This window comes from Chiloscyllium plagiosum, unplaced genomic scaffold (genome assembly GCF_037043375.1).
Source record: "Chiloscyllium plagiosum isolate Xiang-an unplaced genomic scaffold, Cpla_swu_hap1 HiC_scaffold_18, whole genome shotgun sequence".
In the NCBI taxonomy this organism is placed as follows: domain Eukaryota; kingdom Metazoa; phylum Chordata; class Chondrichthyes; order Orectolobiformes; family Hemiscylliidae; genus Chiloscyllium; species Chiloscyllium plagiosum.
The window spans coordinates 89,881,200-89,908,903 of NW_028270156.1; positions in this window are offsets into that span (position 1 = coordinate 89,881,200).

Below are 27,704 nucleotides of genomic sequence, written 5' to 3' on the forward strand. Positions count from 1 at the left end.
GACTGAGATTCAATCCCTGTCACTGACTGAGATTCAATCCCTTTCACTGACTTAGAGTCAATCCCTGTCACTGACTGAGATTCCATCCCTGTCACTGACTGAGATTCAATCCCAGTCACTGACTGAGATTCAGTCCTGTCACTGACTTAGAGTCAATTCCTGTCACGTACTGAGATTCAATCCCTGACACTGACTGGGATTCATTTCCTGTCACTGACTGAGATTCAATCCCTGTCACTGACTGAGATTCAATTCCTGTCACTGACTGAGGTTCAATTCCTGAAACTGACTGAGATTCAATCCCTGTCACTGACTGAGGTACAATCCCTGTCACTGATTCAGAGTCAATCCCTGTCACTGACTGAGATTCAATCCCTGTCACTGACTGAGATTCAATCCCTGTCACTGACTGAGGGTCATTCCCTGTCACTGACTGAGATTCAATTTCTGTCACTGACTGAGGTTCAATCCCTGTCACTGACTGAGATTCAATTCCTTTCACTGACTGCGATTCAATCCCTGTCACTGACTGAGATTCAATCCCTGTCACTGACTGACCTTCAATCCCTGTCACTGACTGAGATTCAATCCCTGTCACTGACTGAGATTCAATTCCTGTCAGTGACTGAAATTCCATCCCTGTCACTGACTGAGATTCAATCCCTGTCACTGACTGAGATTCAATCCCTTTCACTGACTGAGATTCAATTCCTGTCACTGACTGAGATTCAATTCCTGTTACTGACTGCGATTCAATCCCTGTCACTGACTGAGGTTCATTTCCTGTCACTGACTGAGATTCAATCCCTGTCACTGTGTGAGATTCAAACCCTGTCACTGACTGAGATTCATTCCTGTCACTGACTGAGAGTCAATCCCTGTCACTGACTGAGATTCAATTCCTGTCACTGAATGAGTTTCAATCCCTGTCACTGACTCAGAGTCAATCCCTGTCACTGACTGAGATTCATTCCTGTCACTGACTGCAGATCAATCCCTGTCACTGAATGAATTTCAATCGCTGTCACTGACTGAGGTTCAATCCCTGTCACTGACTGAAATTAATCCCTTTCACAGACTGAGGTTCAATCCCTGTCACTGACTGATATTTAATCCCTGTCACTGACTGAGATTCAATCCCTGTTTCTGATTGAGTTTCAATCCTTTCACTGACATATGTTCGAACCCTGTCACTAACTGAGGCTCAATCCATGTCACTGCCTGAGATTCAATCCCTGTCACTGAATAAGATTCAATCCCTGTCGCTAACGGAGATTCAATCCCTGTCAATATGTGATGGTCAATCCCTGTCACTGACTGAGGTTTAATCACTATCACTGACTGTGGCTCAAACCCTGTCACTGACTGAAATTCAATACCTGTTACTGACTGAAATTCTGATCCCTGTCACTGTCTGAGATTCAATCCCTGTCACTGACTGAGATTCAATCCCTTTCACTGACTGAGATTCAATTCCTGTCACTCACTGAGATTCAATTCCTGTCACTGACTGAGATTCAATCCCTTTCACTGACTGAGATTCAATTCCTGTCACTGACTGAGTTTCAATCCCTGTCACTGAGTGAGAGTCAATCCCTGTCACTGATTAAGATTCAATCCCTGTCACTGACTGAGATTCAATCCCTGTCACTGACTGAGGATCAATCCCTGTCACTGACTCAGATTCATTCCCTGTCACTTCCTGAGGTTCAATCCCTGACACTGACTGAGGATCAATCCCTGTCACTGATTGAGATCCAATCCCTGTCACTGACTGAGATTCAATTCCTGTCACTGACTGAAATTCCTTCCCTGTCACTGACTGAGATTCAATCCCTGTCACTGACTGAGATTCAATCCCTTTCACTGACTGAGATTCAATTCCTGTCACTGACTGAGATTCAATTCCTGTTACTGACTGCGATTCAATCCCTGTCACTGTCTGAGGTTCATTTCCTGTCACTGACTGAGATTCAATCCCTGTCACTGTGTGAGATTCAAACCCTGTCACTGACTGAGATTCATTCCTGTCACTGACTGAGAGTCAATCCCTGTCACTGACTGAGATTCAATTCCTGTCACTGAATGAGTTTCAATCCCTGTCACTGACTCAGAGTCAATCCCTGTCACTGACTGAGATTCATTCCTGTCACTGACTGCAGATCAATCCCTGTCACTGAATGAATTTCAATCGCTGTCACTGACTGAGGTTCAATCCCTGTCACTGACTGAAATTAATCCCTTTCACAGACTGAGGTTCAATCCCTGTCACTGACTGATATTTAATCCCTGTCACTGACTGAGATTTTACCCTGTTTCTGATTGAGTTTCAATCCTTTCACTGACATATGTTCGAACCCTGTCACTAACTGAGGCTCAATCCATGTCACTGCCTGAGATTCAATCCCTGTCACTGAATAAGATTCAATCCCTGTCGCTAACGGAGATTCAATCCCTGTCAATATGTGATGGTCAATCCCTGTCACTGACTGAGGTTTAATCACTATCACTGACTGTGGCTCAAACCCTGTCACTGACTGAAATTCAATACCTGTTACTGACTGAAATTCTGATCCCTGTCACTGTCTGAGATTCAATCCCTGTCACTGACTGAGATTCAATCCCTTTCACTGACTGAGATTCAATTCCTGTCACTCACTGAGATTCAATTCCTGTCACTGACTGAGATTCAATCCCTTTCACTGACTGAGATTCAATTCCTGTCACTGACTGAGTTTCAATCCCTGTCACTGAGTGAGAGTCAATCCCTGTCACTGATTAAGATTCAATCCCTGTCACTGACTGAGATTCAATCCCTGTCACTGACTGAGGATCAATCCCTGTCACTGACTCAGATTCATTCCCTGTCACTTCCTGAGGTTCAATCCCTGACACTGACTGAGGATCAATCCCTGTCACTGATTGAGATCCAATCCCTGTCACTGACTGAGATTCAATTCCTGTCACTGACTGAAATTCCATCCCTGTCACTGACTGAGATTCAATCCCTGTCACTGACTGAGATTCAATCCCTTTCACTGACTGAGATTCAATTCCTGTCACTGACAGAGATTCAATTCCTGTCACTGACTGCGATTCAATCCCTGTCACTGACTGAGGTTCATTTCCTGTCACTGACTGAGATTCAATCCCTGTCACTGTGTGAGATTCAAACCCTGTCACTGACTGAGATTCATTCCTGTCACTGACTGAGAGTCAATCCCTGTCACTGACTGAGATTTAATTCCTGTCACTGAATGAGTTTCAATCCCTGTCACTGACTCAGAGTCAATCCCTGTCACTGACTGAGATTCATTCCTGTCACTGACTGAGATTCAAACCCTGTCACTGACTGAGATTCAAACCCTGTCACTGACTGAGATTCAATTCCTGACACTGATTGAGGATCAATTCCTGTCACTGTCTGTGATTCAATCCGTGTCACTGACTGAGATTCAATCCCTGTCACTGACTGAGATTCAATCCCTTTCACTGACTGAGATTCAATTCCTGTCACTGACTGAGATTCAATCCATTTCACTGACTGAGATTCATTCCTGTCACTGACTGTGATTCAATCCGTGTCACTGACTGAGATTCAATCCCTGTCACTGACTGAGATTCAATCCGTTTCACTGACTGAGATTCAATTCCTGTCACTGACTCAGAGTTAATCCCTTTCACTGACTGAGTTTCAATCCCTGTCACTGACTGAGAGTCAATCCCTGTCACTGATTAAGATTCAATCCCTGTCACTGACTGAGATTCAATCCCTATCACTGACTGAGGATCAATCCCTGTCACTGACTGAGATTCATTCCCTGTCACTTACTGAGGTTCAATCCCTGACACTGACTGAGGATCAATCCCTGTCACTGACTGAGATTCAATTCCTGTCACTGACTGTGATTCAATCCATGGCACTGATTGAGATTCAATCCCTGTCACTGACTGAGGTTCACTCCCTGTCACTGACTGAGGTTCAATCCCTGTCAGTGACTGAGATTCAATCCCTGTCACTGACTGAGGTTCAATCCCTGTCAATGACTGAGGTTCAATTCCTGAATCTGACTGAGATTCAATCCCTGTCACTGACTGAGGTTCAATCCCTTTCACTGACTTAGAGTCAATCCCTGTCACTGACTGAGATTCAATCCCTGTCACTGACTGAGGTTCAATTCCTGTCACTGACTGAGATTCCATCCCTGTCACTGACTGAGATTCAATCCCAGTCACTGACTGAGATTCAGTCCTGTCACTGACTTAGAGTCAATTCCTGTCACGTACTGAGATTCAATCCCTGACACTGACTGGGATTCATTTCCTGTCACTGACTGAGATTCAATCCCTGTCACTGACTGAGATTCAATTCCTGTCACTGACTGAGGTTCATTTCCTGAAACTGACTGAGATTCAATCCCTGTCACTGACTGAGATTCAATCCCTGTCACTGACTGAGATTCAATTCCTGTCACTGACTGAGGTTCATTTCCTGAAACTGACTGAGATTCAATCCCTGTCACTGACTGAGGGTCATTCCCTGTCACTGACTGAGATTCAATTTCTGTCACTGACTGAGGTTCAATCCCTGTCACTGACTGAGATTCAATTCCTGTCACTGACTGCGATTCAATCCCTGTCACTGACTGAGATTCAATCCCTGTCACTGACTGAGATTCAATCCGTGTCACTGACTGAGATTCAATCCCTGTCACTGACTGAGATTCAATTCCTGTCAGTGACTGAAATTCCATCCCTGTCACTGACTCAGATTCAATCCCTGTCACTGACTGAGATTCAATCCCTTTCACTGACTGAGATTCAATTCCTGTCACTGACTGAGATTCAATTCCTGTCACTGACTGCGATTCATTCCCTGTCACTGACTGAGGTTCATTTCCTGTCACTGACTGAGATTCAATCCCTGTCACTGTGTGAGATTCAAACCCTGTCACTGACTGAGATTCATTCCTGTCACTGACTGAGAGTCAATCCCTGTCACTGACTGAGATTCAATTCCTGTCACTGAATGAGTTTCAATCCCTGTCACTGACTCAGAGTCAATCCCTGTCACTGACTGAGATTCATTCCTGTCACTGACTGCAGATCAATCCCTGTCACTGAATGAATTTCAATCGCTGTCACTGACTGAGGTTCAATCCCTGTCACTGACTGATATTTAATCCCTGTCACTGACTGAGATTCAATCCCTGTTTCTGATTGAGTTTCAATCCTTTCACTGACATATGTTCGAACCCTGTCACTAACTGAGGCTCAATCCATGTCACTGTCTGAGATTCAATCCCTGTCACTGAATAAGATTCAATCCCTGTCGCTAACGGAGATTCAATCCCTGTCAATATGTGATGGTCAATCCCTGTCACTGACTGAGGTTTAATCACTATCACTGACTGTGGCTCAAACCCTGTCACTAACTGAAATTCAATTCCTGTTACTGACTGAAATTCTGATCCCTGTCACTGACTGAGATTCAATCCCTTTCACTGACTGAGATTCAATCCCTTTCACTGACTGAGATTCAATTCCTGTCACTCACTGAGATTCAATTCCTGTCACTGACTGAGATTCAATCCCTTACACTGACTGAGATTCAATTCCTGTCACTGACTGAGTTTCAATCCCTGTCACTGAGTGAGAGTCAATCCCTGTCACTGATTAAGATTCAATCCCTGTCACTGACTGAGATTCAATCCCTGTCACTGACTGAGGATCAATCCCTGTCACTGACTGAGATTCATTCCCTGTCACTTCCTGAGGTTCAATCCCTGACACTGACTGAGGATCAATCCCTGTCACTGATTGAGATCCCATCCCTGTCACTGACTGAGTTTCAATCCCTGTCACTGACTGAGAGTCAATTCCTGTCACTGATTGAGGATCAATTCCTGTCACTGACTGAAATTCTGATCCCTGTCACTGACTGAGGTTCATTTCCTGTCACTGACTGAGAGTCAATCCCTGTCCCTGACTGAGATTCAATTCCTGTCACTGACTGAGTTTCAATCCCTGTCACTGACTGAGAGACAATTCCTGTCACTGATTGAGGATCAATTCCTGTCAATGACTGTGATTCAATCCGTGACACTGACTGAGATTCAATCCCTGTCACTGACTGAGATTCAATCCCTTTCACTGACTGAGATTCAATTCCTGTCACTGACTGAGATTCAATTCCTGTCACTGACTGAGATTCAATCCCTTTCACTGACTGAGATTCAATTCCTGTCACTGAGTTAGTTTCAATCCCTGTCACTGACTGAGAGTCAATCCCTGTCACTGATTAAGATTCAATCCCTGTCACTGACTGAGATTCATTCCCTGTCACTGACTGAGATTCATTCCCTGTCACTGACTGAGGATCAATCCCTGACACTGACTGAGGATCAATCCCTGTCTCTGATTGAGATCCAATCCCTGTAACTGACTGAGATTAAATCCCTATCACTGACTGAGATTCAATCCCTGTCAATGACTGAGATTCAATTCCTATCACTGACTGTGATTCAATCCCTGGCACTGATTGAGATTCAATCCCTGTCACTGACTGAGGTTCACTCCCTGTCACTGACTGAGCTTCAATCCCTGTCACTGACTGAGATTCAATCCCTGTCACTGACTGAGGTTCAATCCCTGTCAATGACTGAGGTTCAATCACTGTCACTGACTCAGAGTCAATCCCTGTCACTGATTGAGATTCAATCCCTGTCACTGACTGAGATTCAATCCTTGTCACTGACTCAGAGTCAATCCCTGTCACTGACTGAGATTCAATTCCTGTCACTGACTGAGATTCAATCCCTGTCACTGACTGACATTCAATCCATGTCACTGACTTAGAGTGAATCCCTGTCACTGACTAAGATTCAATTCCTGTCACTGACTGAGGTTCAATTCCTGTCACTGACTGAGATTCAATCCCTGTCACTGACTGAGATTCAATCCCTTTCACTGACTGAGATTCAATTCCTGTCACTGACTGAGATTCAATTCCTGTCACTGACTGCGATTCAATCCCTGTCACTGACTGAGATTCAATACCTGTCACTGACTGAGGTTCAATCCCTATCACTGACTGTGTCTCAAACCCTGTCACTGATTGAAATTCAATTCCTGTCACTGACTGAAATTCCATCCCTGTCACTGACTGAGATTTAATCCCTTTCACTGACTTAGATTCAATTCCTGTCACTGACTGAGATTCAATTCCAGTCACTGATTGAGGATCAATTCCTGTCACTGACTGTGATTCAATCCGTGTCACTGATTAAAATTCAATCCCTGTCACTGACTGAGATTCAATCCCTGTCACTGACTGAGGATCAATCCCTGTCACTGACTGAGGTTCAATCCCTGACACTGACTGAGGATCAATCCCTGTCACTGACTGAGATTCAATCCCTATCACTGACTGAGATTCAATCACTGTCACTGACTGAGATTCAATTCCTGTCACTGAGAGATTCAATCCCTGTCACTGATTGAGATTCAATCCCAGTCACTGACTGAGATTCAATCCCAGTCTCTGACTTAGAGTCAATCCCTGTCACTGACTGAGGCTCAATCCATGTCACTGATTGAGGCTCAATCCCTGTCACTGAATATGATTCATTCCCGGTCGCTAACAGAGATTCAATCCCTGTCAGTATCTGAGGGTCAAACCCTGTCACTGACTGAGGTTTAGTCCCAGTCACTAACTGAGATTCATTCCCTGTCACTGACTGAGGTTTAATCCCTATCACTGAATGTGGCTGAAACACTGTCACTGACTGAGATTCAATCCCTGTCACAGACTGTGATTCAATCCCCGTCACTGACTGAGTTTCAATCCTTGTCACTGACTGAGAGTCAAACCCTGTCACTGACTGAGGTTCAATCCCTGTCACTGACTGAGGTTCAATCCCTTTCACTGACTGAGATTCAATTCCTGTCACTGACTGACATTCAATCCCTGTCACTGACTTAGAGACAATCCCTGTCACTGAGATTCAATTCCAGTCACTGACTGAAATTCCATCCCTGTCGCTGACTGAGATTCAATCCCTTTCACTGACTGAGATTCAATTCCTGTCACTCACTGAGATTCAATTCCTGTCACTGACCGAGATTCAATCCCTGTCACTGACTGACATTCAATCCCTGTCACTGACTTAGAGACAATCCCTGTCACTGAGATTCAATTCCTGTCACTGACTGAATTTCCATCCCTGTCACTGACTGAGATTCAATTCCTTTCACTGACTGAGATTCAATTCCTGTCACTGACTGAGGTTCATTTCCTGTCACTGACTGAGATTCAATCCCTGTCACTGACTGAGTTTCAATCCCTGTCACTGACTGAGAGTCAATTCCTGTCACTGATTGAGGATCAATTCCTGTCACTGACTGAAATTCTGATCCCTGTCACTGACTGAGGTTCATTTCCTGTCACTGACTGAGAGTCAATCCCTGTCACTGACTGAGATTCAATTCCTGTCACCGACTGAGTTTCAATCCCTGTCACTGACTGAGAGACAATTCCTGTCACTGATTGAGGATCAATTCCTGTCAATGACTGTGATTCAATCCGTGACACTGACTGAGATTCAATCCCTGTCACTGACTGAGATTCAATCCCTTTCACTGACTGAGATTCAATTTTTGTCACTGACTGAGATTCAATTCCTGTCACTGACTGAGATTCAATCCCTTTCACTGACTGAGATTCAATTCCTGTCACTGAGTTAGTTTCAATCCCTGTCACTGACTGAGAGTCAATCCCTGTCACTGATTAAGATTCAATCCCTGTCACTGACTGAGATTCATTCCCTGTCACTGACTGAGATTCATTCCCTGTCACTGACTGAGGATCAATCCCTGACACTGACTGAGGATCAATCCCTGTCTCTGATTGAGATCCAATCCCTGTAACTGACTGAGATTAAATCCCTATCACTGACTGAGATTCAATCCCTGTCAATGACTGAGATTCAATTCCTATCACTGACTGTGATTCAATCCCAGGCACTGATTGAGATTCAATCCCTGTCACTGACTGAGGTTCACTCCCTGTCACTGACTGAGCTTCAATCCCTGTCACTGACTGAGATTCAATCCCTGTCACTGACTGAGGTTCAATCCCTGTCAATGACTGAGGTTCAATTCCTGAAACTGACGGAGATTCAATCCCTGTCACTGACTGAGGTTCAATCACTGTCACTGACTCAGAGTCAATACCTGTCACTGATTGAGATTCAATCCCTGTCACTGACTGAGATTCAATCCTTGTCACTGACTCAGAGTCAATCCCTGTCACTGATTGAGATTCAATTCCTGTCACTGACTGAGATTCAATCCTGTCACTGACTGACATTCAAACCATGTCACTGACTTAGAGTGAATCCCTGTCACTGACTAAGATTCAATTCCTGTCACTGACTGAGGTTCAATTCCTGTCACTGACTGAGATTCAATCCCTGTCACTGACTGAGATTCAATCCCTTTCACTGACTGAGATTCAATTCCTGTCACTGACTGAGATTCAATTCCTGTCACTGACTGAGATTCAATCCCTGTCACTGACTGAGATTCAATACCTGTCACTGACTGAGGTTCAATCCCTATCACTGACTGTGTCTCAAACCCTGTCACTGACTGAAATTCAATTCCTGTCACTGACTGAAATTCCATCCCTGTCACTGACTGAGATTTAATCCCTTTCACTGACTGAGATTCAATTCCTGTCACTGACTGAGATTCAATTCCTGTCACTGATTGAGGATCAATTCCTGTCACTGACTGTGATTCAATCCGTGTCACTGATTAAAATTCAATCCCTGTCACTGACTGAGATTCAATCCCTGTCACTGACTGAGGATCAATCCCTGTCACTGACTGAGGTTCAATCCCTGACACTGACTGAGGATCAATCCCTGTCACTGACTGAGATTCAATCCCTATCACTGACTGAGATTCAATCACTGTCACTGACTGAGATTCAATTCCTGTCACTGAGAGATTCAATCACTGTCACTGATTGAGATTCAATCCCAGTCACTGACTGAGATTCAATCCCAGTCTCTGACTTAGAGTCAATCCCTGTCACTGACTGAGGCTCAATCCATGTCACTGATTGAGGCTCAATCCCTGTCACTGAATATGATTCATTCCCGGTCGCTAACAGAGATTCAATCCCTGACAGTATCTGAGGGTCAAACCCTGTCACTGACTGAGGTTTAGTCCCAGTCACTAACTGAGATTCATTCCCTGTCACTGACTGAGGTTTAATCCCTATCACTGAATGTGGCTGAAACACTGTCACAGACTGAGATTCAATCCCTGTCACAGACTGTGATTCAATCCCCGTCACTGACTGAGTTTCAATCCTTGTCACTGACTGAGAGTCAAACCCTGTCACTGACTGAGGTTCAATCCCTGTCACTGACTGAGGTTCAATCCCTTTCACTGACTGAGATTCAATTCCTGTCACTGACTGACATTCAATCCCTGTCACTGACTTAGAGACAATCCCTGTCACTGAGATTCAATTCCAGTCACTGACTGAAATTCCATCCCTGTCGCTGACTGAGATTCAATCCCTTTCACTGACTGAGATTCAATTCCTGTCACTGACTGAGATTCAATTCCTGTCACTGACCGAGATTCAATCCCTGTCACTGACTGACATTCAATCCCTGTCACTGACTTAGAGACAATCCCTGTCACTGAGATTCAATTCCTGTCACTGACTGAATTTCCATCCCTGTCACTGACTGAGATTCAATTCCTTTCACTGACTGAGATTCAATTCCTGTCACTGACTGAGGTTCATTTCCTGTCACTGACTGAGATTCAATTCCTGTCACTGACTGAGTTTCAATCCCTGTCACTGACTGAGAGTCATTTCCTGTCACTGATTGAGGATCAATTCCTGTCACTGACTGAAATTCTGATCCCTGTCACTGACTGAGGTTCATTTCCTGTCACTGACTGAGAGTCAATCCCTGTCACTGACTGAGATTCAATTCCTGTCACCGACTGAGTTTCAATCCCTGTCACTGACTGAGAGACAATTCCTGTCACTGATTGAGGATCAATTCCTGTCAATGACTGTGATTCAATCCGTGACACTGACTGAGATTCAATCCCTGTCACTGACTGAGATTCAATCCCTTTCACTGACTGAGATTCAATTCCTGTCACTGACTGAGATTCAATTCCTGTCACTGACTGAGATTCAATCCCTTTCACTGACTGAGATTCAATTCCTGTCACTGAGTTAGTTTCAATCCCTGTCACTGACTGAGAGTCAATCCCTGTCACTGATTAAGATTCAATCCCTGTCACTGACTGAGATTCATTCCCTGTCACTGACTGAGATTCATTCCCTGTCACTGACTGAGGATCAATCCCTGACACTGACTGAGGATCAATCCCTGTCTCTGATTGAGATCCAATCCCTGTAACTGACTGAGATTAAATCCCTATCACTGACTGAGATTCAATCCCTGTCAATGACTGAGATTCAATTCCTATCACTGACTGTGATTCAATCCCTGGCACTGATTGAGATTCAATCCCTGTCACTGACTGAGGTTCACTCCCTGTCACTGACTGAGCTTCAATCCCTGTCACTGACTGAGATTCAATCCCTGTCACTGACTGAGGTTCAATCCCTGTCAATGACTGAGGTTCAATTCCTGAAACTGACGGAGATTCAATCCCTGTCACTGACTGAGGTTCAATCACTGTCACTGACTCAGAGTCAATCCCTGTCACTGATTGAGATTCAATCCCTGTCACTGACTGAGATTCAATCCTTGTCACTGACTCAGAGTCAATCCCTGTCACTGACTGAGATTCAATTCCTGTCACTGACTGAGATTCAATCCCTGTCACTGACTGACATTCAATCCATGTCACTGACTTAGAGTGAATCCCTGTCACTGACTAAGATTCAATTCCTGAAACTGACTGAGGTTCAATTCCTGTCACTGACTGAGATTCAATCCCTGTCACTGACTGAGATTCAATCCCTTTCACTGACTGAGATTCAATTCCTGTCACTGACTGAGATTCAATTCCTGTCACTGACTGAGATTTAATCCCTTTCACTGACTGAGATTTAATCCCTTTCACTGACTGAGATTCAATTCCTGTCACTGACTGAGATTCAATTCCTGTCACTGATTGAGGATCAATTCCTGTCACTGACTGTGATTCAATCCGTGTCACTGATTAAAATTCAATCCCTGTCACTGACTGAGATTCAATCCCTGACACTGACTGAGGATCAATCCCTGTCACTGACTGAGATTCAATCCCTATCACTGACTGAGATTCAATCACTGTCACTGACTGAGATTCAATCCTGTCACTGACTGACATTCAATCCATGTCACTGACTTAGAGTGAATCCCTGTCACTGACTAAGATTCAATTCCTGTCACTGACTGAGGTTCAATTCCTGTCACTGACTGAGATTCAATCCCTGTCACTGACTGAGATTCAATCCCTTTCACTGACTGAGATTCAATTCCTGTCACTGACTGAGATTCAATTCCTGTCACTGACTGAGATTCAATCCCTGTCACTGACTGAGATTCAATACCTGTCACTGACTGAGGTTCAATCCCTATCACTGACTGTGTCTCAAACCCTGTCACTGACTGAAATTCAATTCCTGTCACTGACTGAAATTCCATCCCTGTCACTGACTGAGATTTAATCCCTTTCACTGACTGAGATTCAATTCCTGTCACTGACTGAGATTCAATTCCTGTCACTGATTGAGGATCAATTCCTGTCACTGACTGTGATTCAATCCGTGTCACTGATTAAAATTCAATTCCTGTCACTGACTGAGATTCAATCCCTGTCACTGACTGAGGATCAATCCCTGTCACTGACTGAGGTTCAATCCCTGACACTGACTGAGGATCAATCCCTGTCACTGACTGAGATTCAATCCCTATCACTGACTGAGATTCAATCACTGTCACTGACTGAGATTCAATTCCTGTCACTGAGAGATTCAATCCCTGTCACTGATTGAGATTCAATCCCAGTCACTGACTGAGATTCAATCCCAGTCTCTGACTTAGAGTCAATCCCTGTCACTGACTGAGGCTCAATTCATGTCACTGATTGAGGCTCAATCCCTGTCACTGAATATGATTCATTCCCGGTCGCTAACAGAGATTCAATCCCTGTCAGTATCTGAGGGTCAAACCCTGTCACTGACTGAGGTTTGGTCCCAGTCACTAACTGAGATTCATTCCCTGTCACTGACTGAGGTTTAATACCTATCACTGAATGTGGCTGAAACACTGTCACAGACTGAGATTCAATCCCTGTCACAGACTGTGATTCAATCCCCGTCACTGACTGAGTTTCAATCCTTGTCACTGACTGAGAGTCAAACCCTGTCACTGACTGAGGATCAATCCCTGTCACTGACTGAGGTTCAATCCCTTTCACTGACTGAGATTCAATTCCTGTCACTGACTGACATTCAATCCCTGTAACTGACTTAGAGACAATCCCTGTCACTGAGATTCAATTCCAGTCACTGACTGAAATTCCATCCCTGTCGCTGACTGAGATTCAATCCCTTTCACTGACTGAGATTCAATTCCTGTCACTGACTGAGATTCAATTCCTGTCACTGACCGAGATTCAATCCCTGTCACTGACTGACATTCAATCCCTGTCACTGACTTAGAGACAATCCCTGTCACTGACATTCAATTCCTGTCACTGACTGAAATTCCATCCCTGTCACTGACTGAGATTCAATCCCTTTCACTGACTGAGATTCAATTCCTGTCACTGACTGAGGTTCATTTCCTGTCACTGACTGAGATTCAATCCCTGTCACTGACTGAGGTTCATTTCCTGTCACTGACTGAGATTCAATCCCTGTCACTGACTGAGGTTCAATCCCTGTCAATGACTGAGATTCAATCCCTGTCACTGACTGACATTCAATCCCTGTCACTGACTTTGAGACAATCCCTGTCACTGACTGAGATTCAATTCCTGTCACTGACTGAAATATCCATCCCTGTCACTGACTGAGATTCAATCCCTTTCACTGACTGAGATTCAATTCCTGTCACTGACAGAGATTCAATTACTGTCACTGACTTAGATTCAATTCCTGTCACTGAATGAGATTCAATCCCTGTCACTGACTGAGGTTCATTTCCTGTCACTGACTGAGATTCAATCCCTGTCACTGACTGAGATTCAAACCCTGTCACTGACTGAGATGCATTCCTGTCACTGACTGAGATTCAAACCGTGTCACTGACTGAGATTCATTCCTGTCACTGACTGAGATTCAAACCCTGTCACTGACTGAGATTCATTCCTGTCACTGACTGAGAGTCAATCACTGTCACTGACTGAGATTCAATTCCTGTCACTGATTGAGGATCAATTCCTGTCACTGACTGTGATTCAATCCGTGTCACTGACTGAGATTCAATCCCTGTCACTGACTGAAATTCAATCCCTTTGACTGAGATTCAATTCCTGTCACTGACTGAGATTCAATCCCTTTCACAGACTGAGATTCAATTCCTGTCACTGACTGTGATTCAATCCCTTTCACTGACTGAGATTCAATTCCTGTCACTGACTGAGATTCAATCCCTTTTACTGACTGAGTTTCAATCCCTGTCACTGACTGAGAGTCAATCCCTGTCACTGATTAATATTCAATCCCTGTCACTGACTGAGATTCATTCCCTGTCACTTACTGAGGTTGAATCCCTGACACTGACTGAGGATCAATCCCTGTCACTGATTGAGATTCAATCCCTATCACTGACTGAGATTCAATCCCTGTCACTGACTGAGATTCAATTCCTGTCACTGACTGTGATTCAATCCCTGGCACTGATTGAGATTCAATCGCTGTCACTGACTGAGGTTCACTCCCTGTCACTGACTGAGCTTCAATCCCTGTCACTGACTGAGATTCAATCCCTGTCACTGAATGAGGTTCAATCCCTGTCAATGACTGAGGTTCAATTCCTGAAACTGACTGAGATTCAATCCCTGTCACTGACTGAGATTCAATTCCTGTCACTGAGAGATTCAATCCCTGTCACTGATTGAGATTCAATCCCAGTCACTGACTGAGATTCAATCCCAGTCTCTGACTTAGAGTCAATCCCTGTCACTGACTGAGGCTCAATCCATGTCACTGATTGAGGCTCAATCCCTGTCACTGAATATGATTCATTCCCGGTCGCTAACAGAGATTCAATCCCTGTCAGTATCTGAGGGTCAAACCCTGTCACTGACTGAGGTTTAGTCCCAGTCACTAACTGAGATTCATTCCCTGTCACTGACTGAGGTTTAATCCCTATCACTGAATGTGGCTGAAACACTGTCACTGACTGAGATTCTATCCCTGTCACAGACTGTGATTCAATCCCCGTCACTGACTGAGTTTCAATCCTTGTCACTGACTGAGAGTCAAACCCTGTCACTGACTGAGGTTCAATCCCTGTCACTGACTGAGGTTCAATCCCTTTCACTGACTGAGATTCAATCCCTGTCACTGACTGACATTCAATCCCTGTCACTGACTTAGAGACAATCCCTGTCACTGAGATTCAATTCCTGTCACTGACTGAAATTCCATCCCTGTCACTGACTGAGATTCAATCCCTTTCACTGACTGAGATTCAATTCCTGTCACTGACTGAGGTTCATTTCCTGTCACTGATTGAGATTCAATCCCTGTCACTGACTGAGGTTCATTTCCTGTCACTGACTGAGATTCAATCCCTGTCACTGACTGAGGTTCAATCCCTGTCAATGACTGAGATTCAATCCCTGTCACTGACTGACATTCAATCCCTGTCACTGACTTTGAGATAATCCCTGTCACTGACTGAGATTCAATTCCTGTCACTGACTGAAATATCCATCCCTGTCACTGACAGAGATTCAATCCCTTTCACTGACTGAGATTGAATTCCTGTCACTGACAGAGATTCAATCCCTGTCACTGACTGAAATTCAAACCCTGTCACTGACTGAGATTCATTCCCTGTCACTTACTGAGGTTGAATCCCTGACACTGACTGAGGATCAATCCCTGTCACTGATTGAGATTCAATCCCTATCACTGACTGAGATTCAATCCCTGTCACTGACTGAGATTCAATTCCTGTCACTGACTGTGATTCAATCCCTGGCACTGATTGAGATTCAATCGCTGTCACTGACTGAGGTTCACTCCCTGTCACTGACTGAGCTTCAATCCCTGTCACTGACTGAGATTCAATCCCTGTCACTGAATGAGGTTCAATCCCTGTCAATGACTGAGGTTCAATTCCTGAAACTGACTGAGATTCAATCCCTGTCACTGACTGAGATTCAATCCCTGTCACTGACTTAGAGTCAATCCCTGTCACTGACTGATATTCAATCCCTGTCACTGTCTGAGGTTCAATTCCTGTCACTGACTGAGATTCAATCCCTGTCACAGACTGAGATTCAATTCCTGTCACTGACTGAGATTCATTCCTGTCACTGACTGAGAGTCAATCCCTGTCACTGACTGAGATTCAATTCCTGTCACTGAATGAGTTTCAATCCCTGTCACTGACTGAGGTTCAATCCCTGTCACTGACTCAGAGTCAATCCCTGTCACTGACTGCAGATCAATCCCTGTCACTGAATGAATTTCAATCGCTGTCACTGACTGAGGTTCAATCCCTGTCACTGACTGAAATTAATCCCTTTCACAGACTGAGGTTCAATCCCTGTCACTGACTGATATTTAATCCCTGTCACTGACTGAGATTCAATCCCTGTTTCTGATTGAGTTTCAATCCTTTCACTGACATATGTTCGAACCTTGTCACTAACTGAGGCTCAATCCATGTCACTGTCTGAGATTCAATCCCTGTCACTGAATAAGATTCAATCCCTGTCGCTAACGGAGATTCAATCCCTGTCAATATGTGATGGTCAATCCCTGTCACTGACTGAGGTTTAATCGCTATCACTGACTGTGGCTCAAAACCTGTCACTGACTGAAATTCAATTCCTGTTACTGACTGAAATTCTGATCCCTGTCACTGACTGAGATTCAATCCCTGTCACTGACTGAGATTCAATCCCTTTCACTGACTGAGATTCAATTCCTGTCACTCACTGAGATTCAATTCCTGTCACTGACTGAGATTCAATCCCTTTCACTGACTGAGATTCAATTCCTGTCACTGACTGAGTTTCAATCCCTGTCACTGAGTGAGAGTCAATCCCTGTCACTGATTAAGATTCAATCCCTGTCACTGACTGAGATTCAATCCCTGTCACTGACTGAGGATCAATCCCTGTCACTGACTGAGATTCATTCCCTGTCACTTACTGAGGTTCAATCCCTGACACTGACTGAGGATCAATCCCTGTCACTGATTGAGATCCAATCCCTGTCACTGACTGAGTTTCAATCCCTGTCACTGACTGAGAGTCAATTCCTGTCACTGATTGAGGATCAATTCCTGTCACTGACTGAAATTCTGATCCCTGTCACTGACTGAGGTTCATTTCCTGTCACAGACTGAGAGTCAATCCCTGTCACTGACTGAGATTCAATTCCTGTCACTGACTGAGAGACAATTCCTGTCCCTGATTGAGGATCAATTCCTGTCAATGACTGTGATTCAATCCGTGTCACTGACTGAGATTCAATCCCTGTCACTGACTGAGATTCAATGCCTTTCACTGACTGAGATTCAATTCCTGTCACTGACTGAGATTCAATTCCTGTCACTGACTGAGATTCAATCCCTTTCACTGACTGAGATTCAATCCCTGTCACTGACTGAGAGTCAATCCCTGTCACTGATTAAGATTCAATCCCTGTCACTGACTGAGATTCATTCCCTGTCACTGACTGAGGATCAATCCCTGACACTGACTGAGGATCAATCCCTGTCTCTGATTGAGATCTAATCCCTGTAACTGACTGAGATTAAATCCCTATCACTGACTGAGATTCAATCCCTGTCAATGACTGAGATTCAATTCCTGTCACTGACTGTGATTCAATCCCTGGCACTGATTGAGATCCAATCCCTGTCACTGACTGAGTTTCAATCCCTGTCACTGACTGAGAGTCAATTCCTGTCACTGATTGAGGATCAATTCCTGTCACTGACTGAAATTCTGATCCCTGTCACTGACTGAGGTTCATTTCCTGTCACAGACTGAGAGTCAATCCCTGTCACTGACTGAGATTCAATTCCTGTCACTGACTGAGTTTCAATCCCTGTCACTGACTGAGAGACAATTCCTGTCCCTGATTGAGGATCAATTCCTGTCAATGACTGTGATTCAATCCGTGTCACTGACTGAGATTCAATCCCTGTCACTGACTGAGATTCAATGCCTTTCACTGACTGAGATTCAATTCCTGTCACTGACTGAGATTTAATTCCTGTCACTGACTGAGATTCAATCCCTTTCACTGACTGAGATTCAATTCCTGTCACTGAGTTAGTTTCAATCCCTGTCACTGACTGAGAGTCAATCCCTGTCACTGATTAAGATTCAATCCCTGTCACTGACTGAGATTCATTCCCTGTCACTGACTGAGGATCAATCCCTGACACTGACTGAGGATCAATCCCTGTCTCTGATTGAGATCTAATCCCTGTAACTGACTGAGATTAAATCCCTATCACTGACTGAGATTCAATCCCTGTCAATGACTGAGATTCAATTCCTGTCACTGACTGTGATTCAATCCCTGGCACTGATTGAGATTCAATCCCTGTCACTGACTGAGGTTCACTCCCTGTCACTGACTGAGCTTCAATCCCTGTCACTGACTGAGATTCAATCCCTGTCACTGACTGAGGTTCAATCCCTGTCAATGACTGAGGTTCAATTCCTGAAACTGACGGAGATTCAATCCCTGTCACTGACTGAGGTTCAATCACTGTCACTGACTTAGAGTCAATCCCTGTCACTGATTGAGATTCAATCCCTGTCACTGACTGAGATTCAATCCTTGTCACTGACTCAGAGTCAATCCCTGTCACTGACTGAGATTCAATTCCTGTCACTGACTGAGATTCAATCCCTGTCACTGACTGACATTCAATCCATGTCACTGACTTAGAGTGAATCCCTGTCACTGACTGAGACTCAATTCCTGTCACTGACTGAGGTTCAATTCCTGTCACTGACTGAGATTCAATCCCTGTCACTGACTGAGATTCAATCCCTTTCACTGACTGAGATTCAATTCCTGTCACTGACTGAGATTCAATTCCTGTCACTGACTGAGATTCAATCCCTGTCACTGACTGAGATTCAATACCTGTCACTGACTGAGGTTCAATCCCTATCACTGACTGTGTCTCAAACCCTGTCACTGACTGAAATTCAATTCCTGTCACTGACTGAAATTCCATCCCTGTCACTGACTGAGATTCAATCCCTTTCACTGACTGAGATTCAATTCCTGTCACTGACTGAGATTCAATTCCTGTCACTGATTGAGGATCAATTCCTGTCACTGACTGTGATTCAATCCGTGTCACTGATTAAAATTCAATCCCTGTCACTGACTGAGATTCAATCCCTGTCACTGACTGAGGATCAATCCCTGTCACTGACTGAGATTCAATCCCTGACACTGACTGAGGATTAATCCCTGTCACTGACTGAGATTCAATCCCTATCACTGACTGAGATTCAATCCCTGTCACTGACTGAGATTCAATTCCTGTCACTGAGAGATTCAATCCCTGTCACTGATTGAGATTCAATCCCAGTCACTGACTGAGATTCAATCCCAGTCTCTGACTTAGAGTCAATCCCTGTCACTGACTGAGGCTCAATCCATGTCACTGATTGAGGCTCAATCCCTGTCACTGAATATGATTCATTCCCGGTCGCTAACAGAGATTCAATCCCTGTCAGTATCTGAGGGTCAAACCCTGTCACTGACTGAGTTTTAGTCCCAGTCACTAACTGAGATTCATTCCCTGTCACTGACTGAGGTTTAATCCCTATCACTGAATGTGGCTGAAACACTGTCACTGACTGAGATTCAATCCCTGTCACAGACTGTGATTCAATCCCCGTCACTGACTGAGTTTCAATCCTTGTCACTGACTGAGAGTCAAACCCTGCCACTGACTGAGGTTCAATCCCAGTCACTGACTGAGGTTCAATTCCTTTCACTGACTGAGATTCAATCCCTGTCACTGACTGACATTCAAACCCTGTCACTGACTTAGAGACAATCCCTGTCACTGAGATTCAATTCCTGTCACTGACTGAAATTCCATCCCGGTCACTGACTGAGATTCAATCCCTTTCACTGACTGAGATTCAATTCCTGTCACTGACTGAGATTCAATTCCTGTCACTGACCGAGATTCAATCCCTGTCACTGACTGACATTCAAACCCTGTCACTGACTTGGAGACAATCCCTGTCACTGAGATTCAATTCCTGTCACTGACTGAAATTCCATCCCTGTCACTGACTGAGATTCAATCCCTTTCACTGACTGAGATTCAATTCCTGTCACTGACTGAGGTTCATTTCCTGTCACTGACTGAGATTCAATCCCTGTCACTGACTGAGGTTCATTTCCTGTCACTGACTGAGATTCAATCCCTGTCACTGAATGAGGTTCAATCCCTGTCAATGACTGACATTCAATCCCTGTCACTGACTGACATTCAATCCCTGTCACTGACTCTGAGACAATCCCTGTCACTGACTGAAATATCCATCCCTGTCACTGACTGAGATTCAATCCCTTTCACTGACTGAGATTCAATTCCTGTCACTGACAGAGATTCAATTACTGTCACTGACTTAGATTCAATTCCTGTCACTGACTGAGATTCAATCCCTGTCACTGACTGAGGTTCATTTCCTGTCACTGACTGAGATTCAATCCCTGTCACTGACTGAGATTCAAACCCTGTCACTGACTGAGATTCATTCCTGTCACTGACTGAGATTCAAACCGTGTCACTGACTGAGATTCATTCCTGTCACTGACTGAGATTCAAACCCTGTCACTGACTGAGATTCATTCCTGTCACTGACTGAGAGTCAATCACTGTCACTGACTGAGATTCAATTCCTGTCACTGATTGAGGATCAATTCCTGTCACTGACTGTGATTCAATCCGTGTCACTGACTGAGATTCAATCCCTGTCACTGACTGAAATTCAATCCCTTTCACTGACTGAGATTCAATTCCTGTCACTGACTGAGATTCAATCCCTTTCACAGACTGAGATTCAATTCCTGTCACTGACTGTGATTCAATCACTTTCACTGACTGAGATTCAATTCCTGTCACTGACTGAGTCAATCCCTGTCACTGACTGAGTTTCAATCCCTGTCACTGACTGAGAGTCAATCCCTGTCACTGATTAATATTCAATTCCTGTCACTGATTGAGGATCAATTCCTGTCACTGACTGTGATTCAATCCGTGTCACTGACTGAGATTCAATCCCTGTCACTGACTGAAATTCAATCCCTGTCACTGACTGAGATTCAATCCCTGTTTCTGATTGAGTTTCAATCCTTTCACTGACATATGTTCGAACCCTGTCACTAACTGAGGCTCAATCCATGTCACTGTCTGAGATTCAATCCCTGTCACTGAATAAGATTCAATCCCTGTCACTGACTGAGATTCAATCCCTTTCACTGACTGAGATTCAATTCCTGTCACTGACTGAGATTCAATTCCTGTCACTGATTGAGGATCAATTCCTGTCACTGACTGTGATTCAATCCGTGTCACTGATTAAAATTCAATCCCTGTCACTGACTGAGATTCAATCCCTGTCACTGACTGAGGATCAATCCCTGTCACTGACTGAGATTCAATCCCTGACACTGACTGAGGATTAATCCCTGTCACTGACTGAGATTCAATCCCTATCACTGACTGAGATTCAATCCCTGTCACTGACTGAGATTCAATTCCTGTCACTGAGAGATTCAATCCCTGTCACTGATTGAGATTCAATCCCAGTCACTGACTGAGATTCAATCCCAGTCTCTGACTTAGAGTCAATCCCTGTCACTGACTGAGGCTCAATCCATGTCACTGATTGAGGCTCAATCCCTGTCACTGAATATGATTCATTCCCGGTCGCTAACAGAGATTCAATCCCTGTCAGTATCTGAGGGTCAAACCCTGTCACTGACTGAGGTTTAGTCCCAGTCACTAACTGAGATTCATTCCCTGTCACTGACTGAGGTTTAATCCCTATCACTGAATGTGGCTGAAACACTGTCACTGACTGAGATTCAATCCCTGTCACAGACTGTGATTCAATCCCCGTCACTGACTGAGTTTCAATCCTTGTCACTGACTGAGAGTCAAACCCTGCCACTGACTGAGGTTCAATCCCAGTCACTGACTGAGGTTCAATTCCTTTCACTGACTGAGATTCAATCCCTGTCACTGACTGACATTCAAACCCTGTCACTGACTTAGAGACAATCCCTGTCACTGAGATTCAATTCCTGTCACTGACTGAAATTCCATCCCGGTCACTGACTGAGATTCAATCCCTTTCACTGACTGAGATTCAATTCCTGTCACTGACTGAGATTCAATTCCTGTCACTGACCGAGATTCAATCCCTGTCACTGACTGACATTCAAACCCTGTCACTGACTTGGAGACAATCCCTGTCACTGAGATTCAATTCCTGTCACTGACTGAAATTCCATCCCTGTCACTGACTGAGATTCAATCCCTTTCACTGACTGAGATTCAATTCCTGTCACTGACTGAGGTTCATTTCCTGTCACTGACTGAGATTCAATCCCTGTCACTGACTGAGGTTCATTTCCTGTCACTGACTGAGATTCAATCCCTGTCACTGAATGAGGTTCAATCCCTGTCAATGACTGACATTCAATCCCTGTCACTGACTGACATTCAATCCCTGTCACTGACTCTGAGACAATCCCTGTCACTGACTGAAATATCCATCCCTGTCACTGACTGAGATTCAATCCCTTTCACTGACTGAGATTCAATTCCTGTCACTGACAGAGATTCAATTACTGTCACTGACTTAGATTCAATCCCTGTCACTGACTGAGGTTCATTTCCTGTCACTGACTGAGATTCAATCCCTGTCACTGAATGAGGTTCAATCCCTGTCAATGACTGACATTCAATCCCTGTCACTGACTGACATTCAATCCCTGTCACTGACTCTGAGACAATCCCTGTCACTGACTGAAATATCCATCCCTGTCACTGACTGAGATTCAATCCCTTTCACTGACTGAGATTCAATTCCTGTCACTGACAGAGATTCAATTCCTGTCACTGACTGAGATTCAATCCCTGTCACTGACTGAGGTTCATTTCCTGTCACTGACTGAGATTCAATCCCTGTCACTGACTGAGATTCAAACCCTGTCACTGACTGAGATTCATTCCTGTCACTGACTGAGATTCAAACCGTGTCACTGACTGAGATTCATTCCTGTCACTGACTGAGATTCAAACCCTGTCACTGACTGAGATTCATTCCTGTCACTGACTGAGAGTCAATCACTGTCACTGACTGAGATTCAATTCCTGTCACTGATTGAGGATCAATTCCTGTCACTGACTGTGATTCAATCCGTGTCACTGACTGAGATTCAATCCCTGTCACTGACTGAAATTCAATCCCTTTCACTGACTGAGATTCAATTCCTGTCACTGACTGAGATTCAATCCCTTTCACAGACTGAGATTCAATTCCTGTCACTGACTGTGATTCAATCACTTTCACTGACTGAGATTCAATTCCTGTCACTGACTGAGTCAATCCCTGTCACTGACTGAGTTTCAATCCCTGTCACTGACTGAGAGTCAATCCCTGTCACTGATTAATATTCAATTCCTGTCACTGATTGAGGATCAATTCCTGTCACTGACTGTGATTCAATCCGTGTCACTGACTGAGATTCAATCCCTGTCACTGACTGAAATTCAATCCCTGTCACTGACTGAGATTCAATCCCTGTTTCTGATTGAGTTTCAATCCTTTCACTGACATATGTTCGAACCCTGTCACTAACTGAGGCTCAATCCATGTCACTGTCTGAGATTCAATCCCTGTCACTGAATAAGATTCAATCCCTGTCGCTAACGGAGATTCAATCCCTGTCAATATGTGATGGTCAATCCCTGTCACTGACTGAGGTTTAATCGCTATCACTGACTGTGGCTCAAAACCTGTCACTGACTGAAATTCAATTCCTGTTACTGACTGAAATTCTGATCCCTGTCACTGACTGAGATTCAATCCCTGTCACTGACTGAGATTCAATCCCTTTCACTGACTAAGATTCAATTCCTGTCACTCACTGAGATTCAATTCCTGTCACTGACTGAGATTCAATCCCTTTCACTGACTGAGATTCAATTCCTGTCACTGACTGAGTTTCAATCCCTGTCACTGAGTGAGAGTCAATCCCTGTCACTGATTAAGATTCAATCCCTGTCACTGACTGAGATTCAATCCCTGTCACTGACTGAGGATCAATCCCTGTCACTGACTGAGATTCATTCCCTGTCACTTACTGAGGTTCAATCCCTGACACTGACTGAGGATCAATCCCTGTCACTGATTGAGATCCAATCCCTGTCACTGACTGAGTTTCAATCCCTGTCACTGACTGAGAGTCAATTCCTGTCACTGATTGAGGATCAATTCCTGTCACTGACTGAAATTCTGATCCCTGTCACTGACTGAGGTTCATTTCCTGTCACAGACTGAGAGTCAATCCCTGTCACTGACTGAGATTCAATTCCTGTCACTGACTGAGTTTCAATCCCTGTCACTGACTGAGAGACAATTCCTGTCCCTGATTGAGGATCAATTCCTGTCAATGACTGTGATTCAATCCGTGTCACTGACTGAGATTCAATCCCTGTCACTGACTGAGATTCAATGCCTTTCACTGACTGAGATTCAATTCCTGTCACTGACTGAGATTCAATTCCTGTCACTGACTGAGATTCAATCCCTTTCACTGACTGAGATTCAATTCCTGTCACTGAGTTAGTTTCAATCCCTGTCACTGACTGAGAGTCAATCCCTGTCACTGATTAAGATTCAATCCCTGTCACTGACTGAGATTCATTCCCTGTCACTGACTGAGGATCAATCCCTGACACTGACTGAGGATCAATCCCTGTCTCTGATTGAGATCTAATCCCTGTAACTGACTGAGATTAAATCCCTATCACTGACTGAGATTCAATCCCTGTCAATGACTGAGATTCAATTCCTGTCACGGACTGTGATTCAATCCCTGGCACTGATTGAGATCCAATCCCTGTCACTGACTGAGTTTCAATCCCTGTCACTGACTGAGAGTCAATTCCTGTCACTGATTGAGGATCAATTCCTGTCACTGACTGAAATTCTGATCCCTGTCACTGACTGAGGTTCATTTCCTGTCACAGACTGAGAGTCAATCCCTGTCACTGACTGAGATTCAATTCCTGTCACTGACTGAGTTTCAATCCCTGTCACTGACTGAGAGACAATTCCTGTCCCTGATTGAGGATCAATTCCTGTCAATGACTGTGATTCAATCCGTGTCACTGACTGAGATTCAATCCCTGTCACTGACTGAGATTCAATGCCTTTCACTGACTGAGATTCAATTCCTGTCACTGACTGAGATTCAATTCCTGTCACTGACTGAGATTCAATCCCTTTCACTGACTGAGATTCAATTCCTGTCACTGAGTTAGTTTCAATCCCTGTCACTGACTGAGAGTCAATCCCTGTCACTGATTAAGATTCAATCCCTGTCACTGACTGAGATTCATTCCCTGTCACTGACTGAGGATCAATCCCTGACACTGACTGAGGATCAATCCCTGTCTCTGATTGAGATCCAATCCCTGTAACTGACTGAGATTAAATCCCTATCACTGACTGAGATTCAATCCCTGTCAATGACTGAGATTCAATTCCTATCACTGACTGTGATTCAATCCCTGGCACTGATTGAGATTCAATCCCTGTCACTGACTGAGGTTCACTCCCTGTCACTGACTGAGCTTCAATCCCTGTCACTGACTGAGATTCAATCCCTGTCACTGACTGAGGTTCAATCCCTGTCAATGACTGAGGTTCAATTCCTGAAACTGACGGAGATTCAATCCCTGTCACTGACTGAGATTCAATCCTTGTCACTGACTCAGAGTCAATCCCTGTCACTGACTGAGATTCAATTCCTGTCACTGACTGAGATTCAATCCCTGTCACTGACTGAGATTCAATCCCTGTCACTGACTGAGATTCAATACCTGTCACTGACTGAGATTCAATTCCTGTCACTGACTGAGATTCAATTCCTGTCACTGACTGAGATTCAATCCCTGTCACTGACTGAGATTCAATACCTGTCACTGACTGAGGTTCAATCCCTATCACTGACTGTGTCTCAAACCCTGTCACTGACTGAAATTCAATTCCTGTCACTGACTGAAATTCCATCCCTGTCACTGACTGAGATTCAATCCCTTTCACTGACTGAGATTCAATTCCAGTCACTGACTGAGATTCAATTCCTGTCACTGATTGAGGATCAATTCCTGTCACTGACTGTGATTCAATCCGTGTCACTGATAAAAATTCAATCCCTGTCACTGACTGAGATTCAATCCCTGTCACTGACTGAGGATCAATCCCTGTCACTGACTGAGATTCAATCCCTGACACTGACTGAGGATTAATCCCTGTCACTGACTGAGATTCAATCCCTATCACTGACTGAGATTCAATCCCTGTCACTGACTGAGATTCAATTCCTGTCACTGAGAGATTCAATCCCTGTCACTGATTGAGATTCAATCCCAGTCACTGACTGAGATTCAATCCCAGTCTCTGACTTAGAGTCAATCCCTGTCACTGACTGAGGCTCAATCCATGTCACTGATTGAGGCTCAATCCCTGTCACTGAATATGATTCATTCCCGGTCGCTAACAGAGATTCAATCCCTGTCAGTATCTGAGGGTCAAACCCTGTCACTGACTGAGGTTTAGTCCCAGTCACTAACTGAGATTCATTCCCTGTCACTGACTGAGGTTTAATCCCTACCACTGAATGTGGCTGAAACACTGTCACTGACTGAGATTCAATCCCTGTCACAGACTGTGATTCAATCCCCGTCACTGACTGAGTTTCAATCCTTGTCACTGACTGAGAGTCAAACCCTGCCACTGACTGAGGTTCAATCCCAGTCACTGACTGAGGTTCAATTCCTTTCACTGACTGAGATTCAATCCCTGTCACTGACTGACATTCAAACCCTGTCACTGACTTAGAGACAATCCCTGTCACTGAGATTCAATTCCTGTCACTGACTGAAATTCCATCCCGGTCACTGACTGAGATTCAATCCCTTTCACTGACTGAGATTCAATTCCTGTCACTGACTGAGATTCAATTCCTGTCACTGACCGAGATTCAATCCCTGTCACTGACTGACATTCAAACCCTGTCACTGACTTGGAGACAATCCCTGTCACTGAGATTCAATTCCTGTCACTGACTGAAATTCCATCCCTGTCACTGACTGAGATTCAATCCCTTTCACTGACTGAGATTCAATTCCTGTCACTGACTGAGGTTCATTTCCTGTCACTGA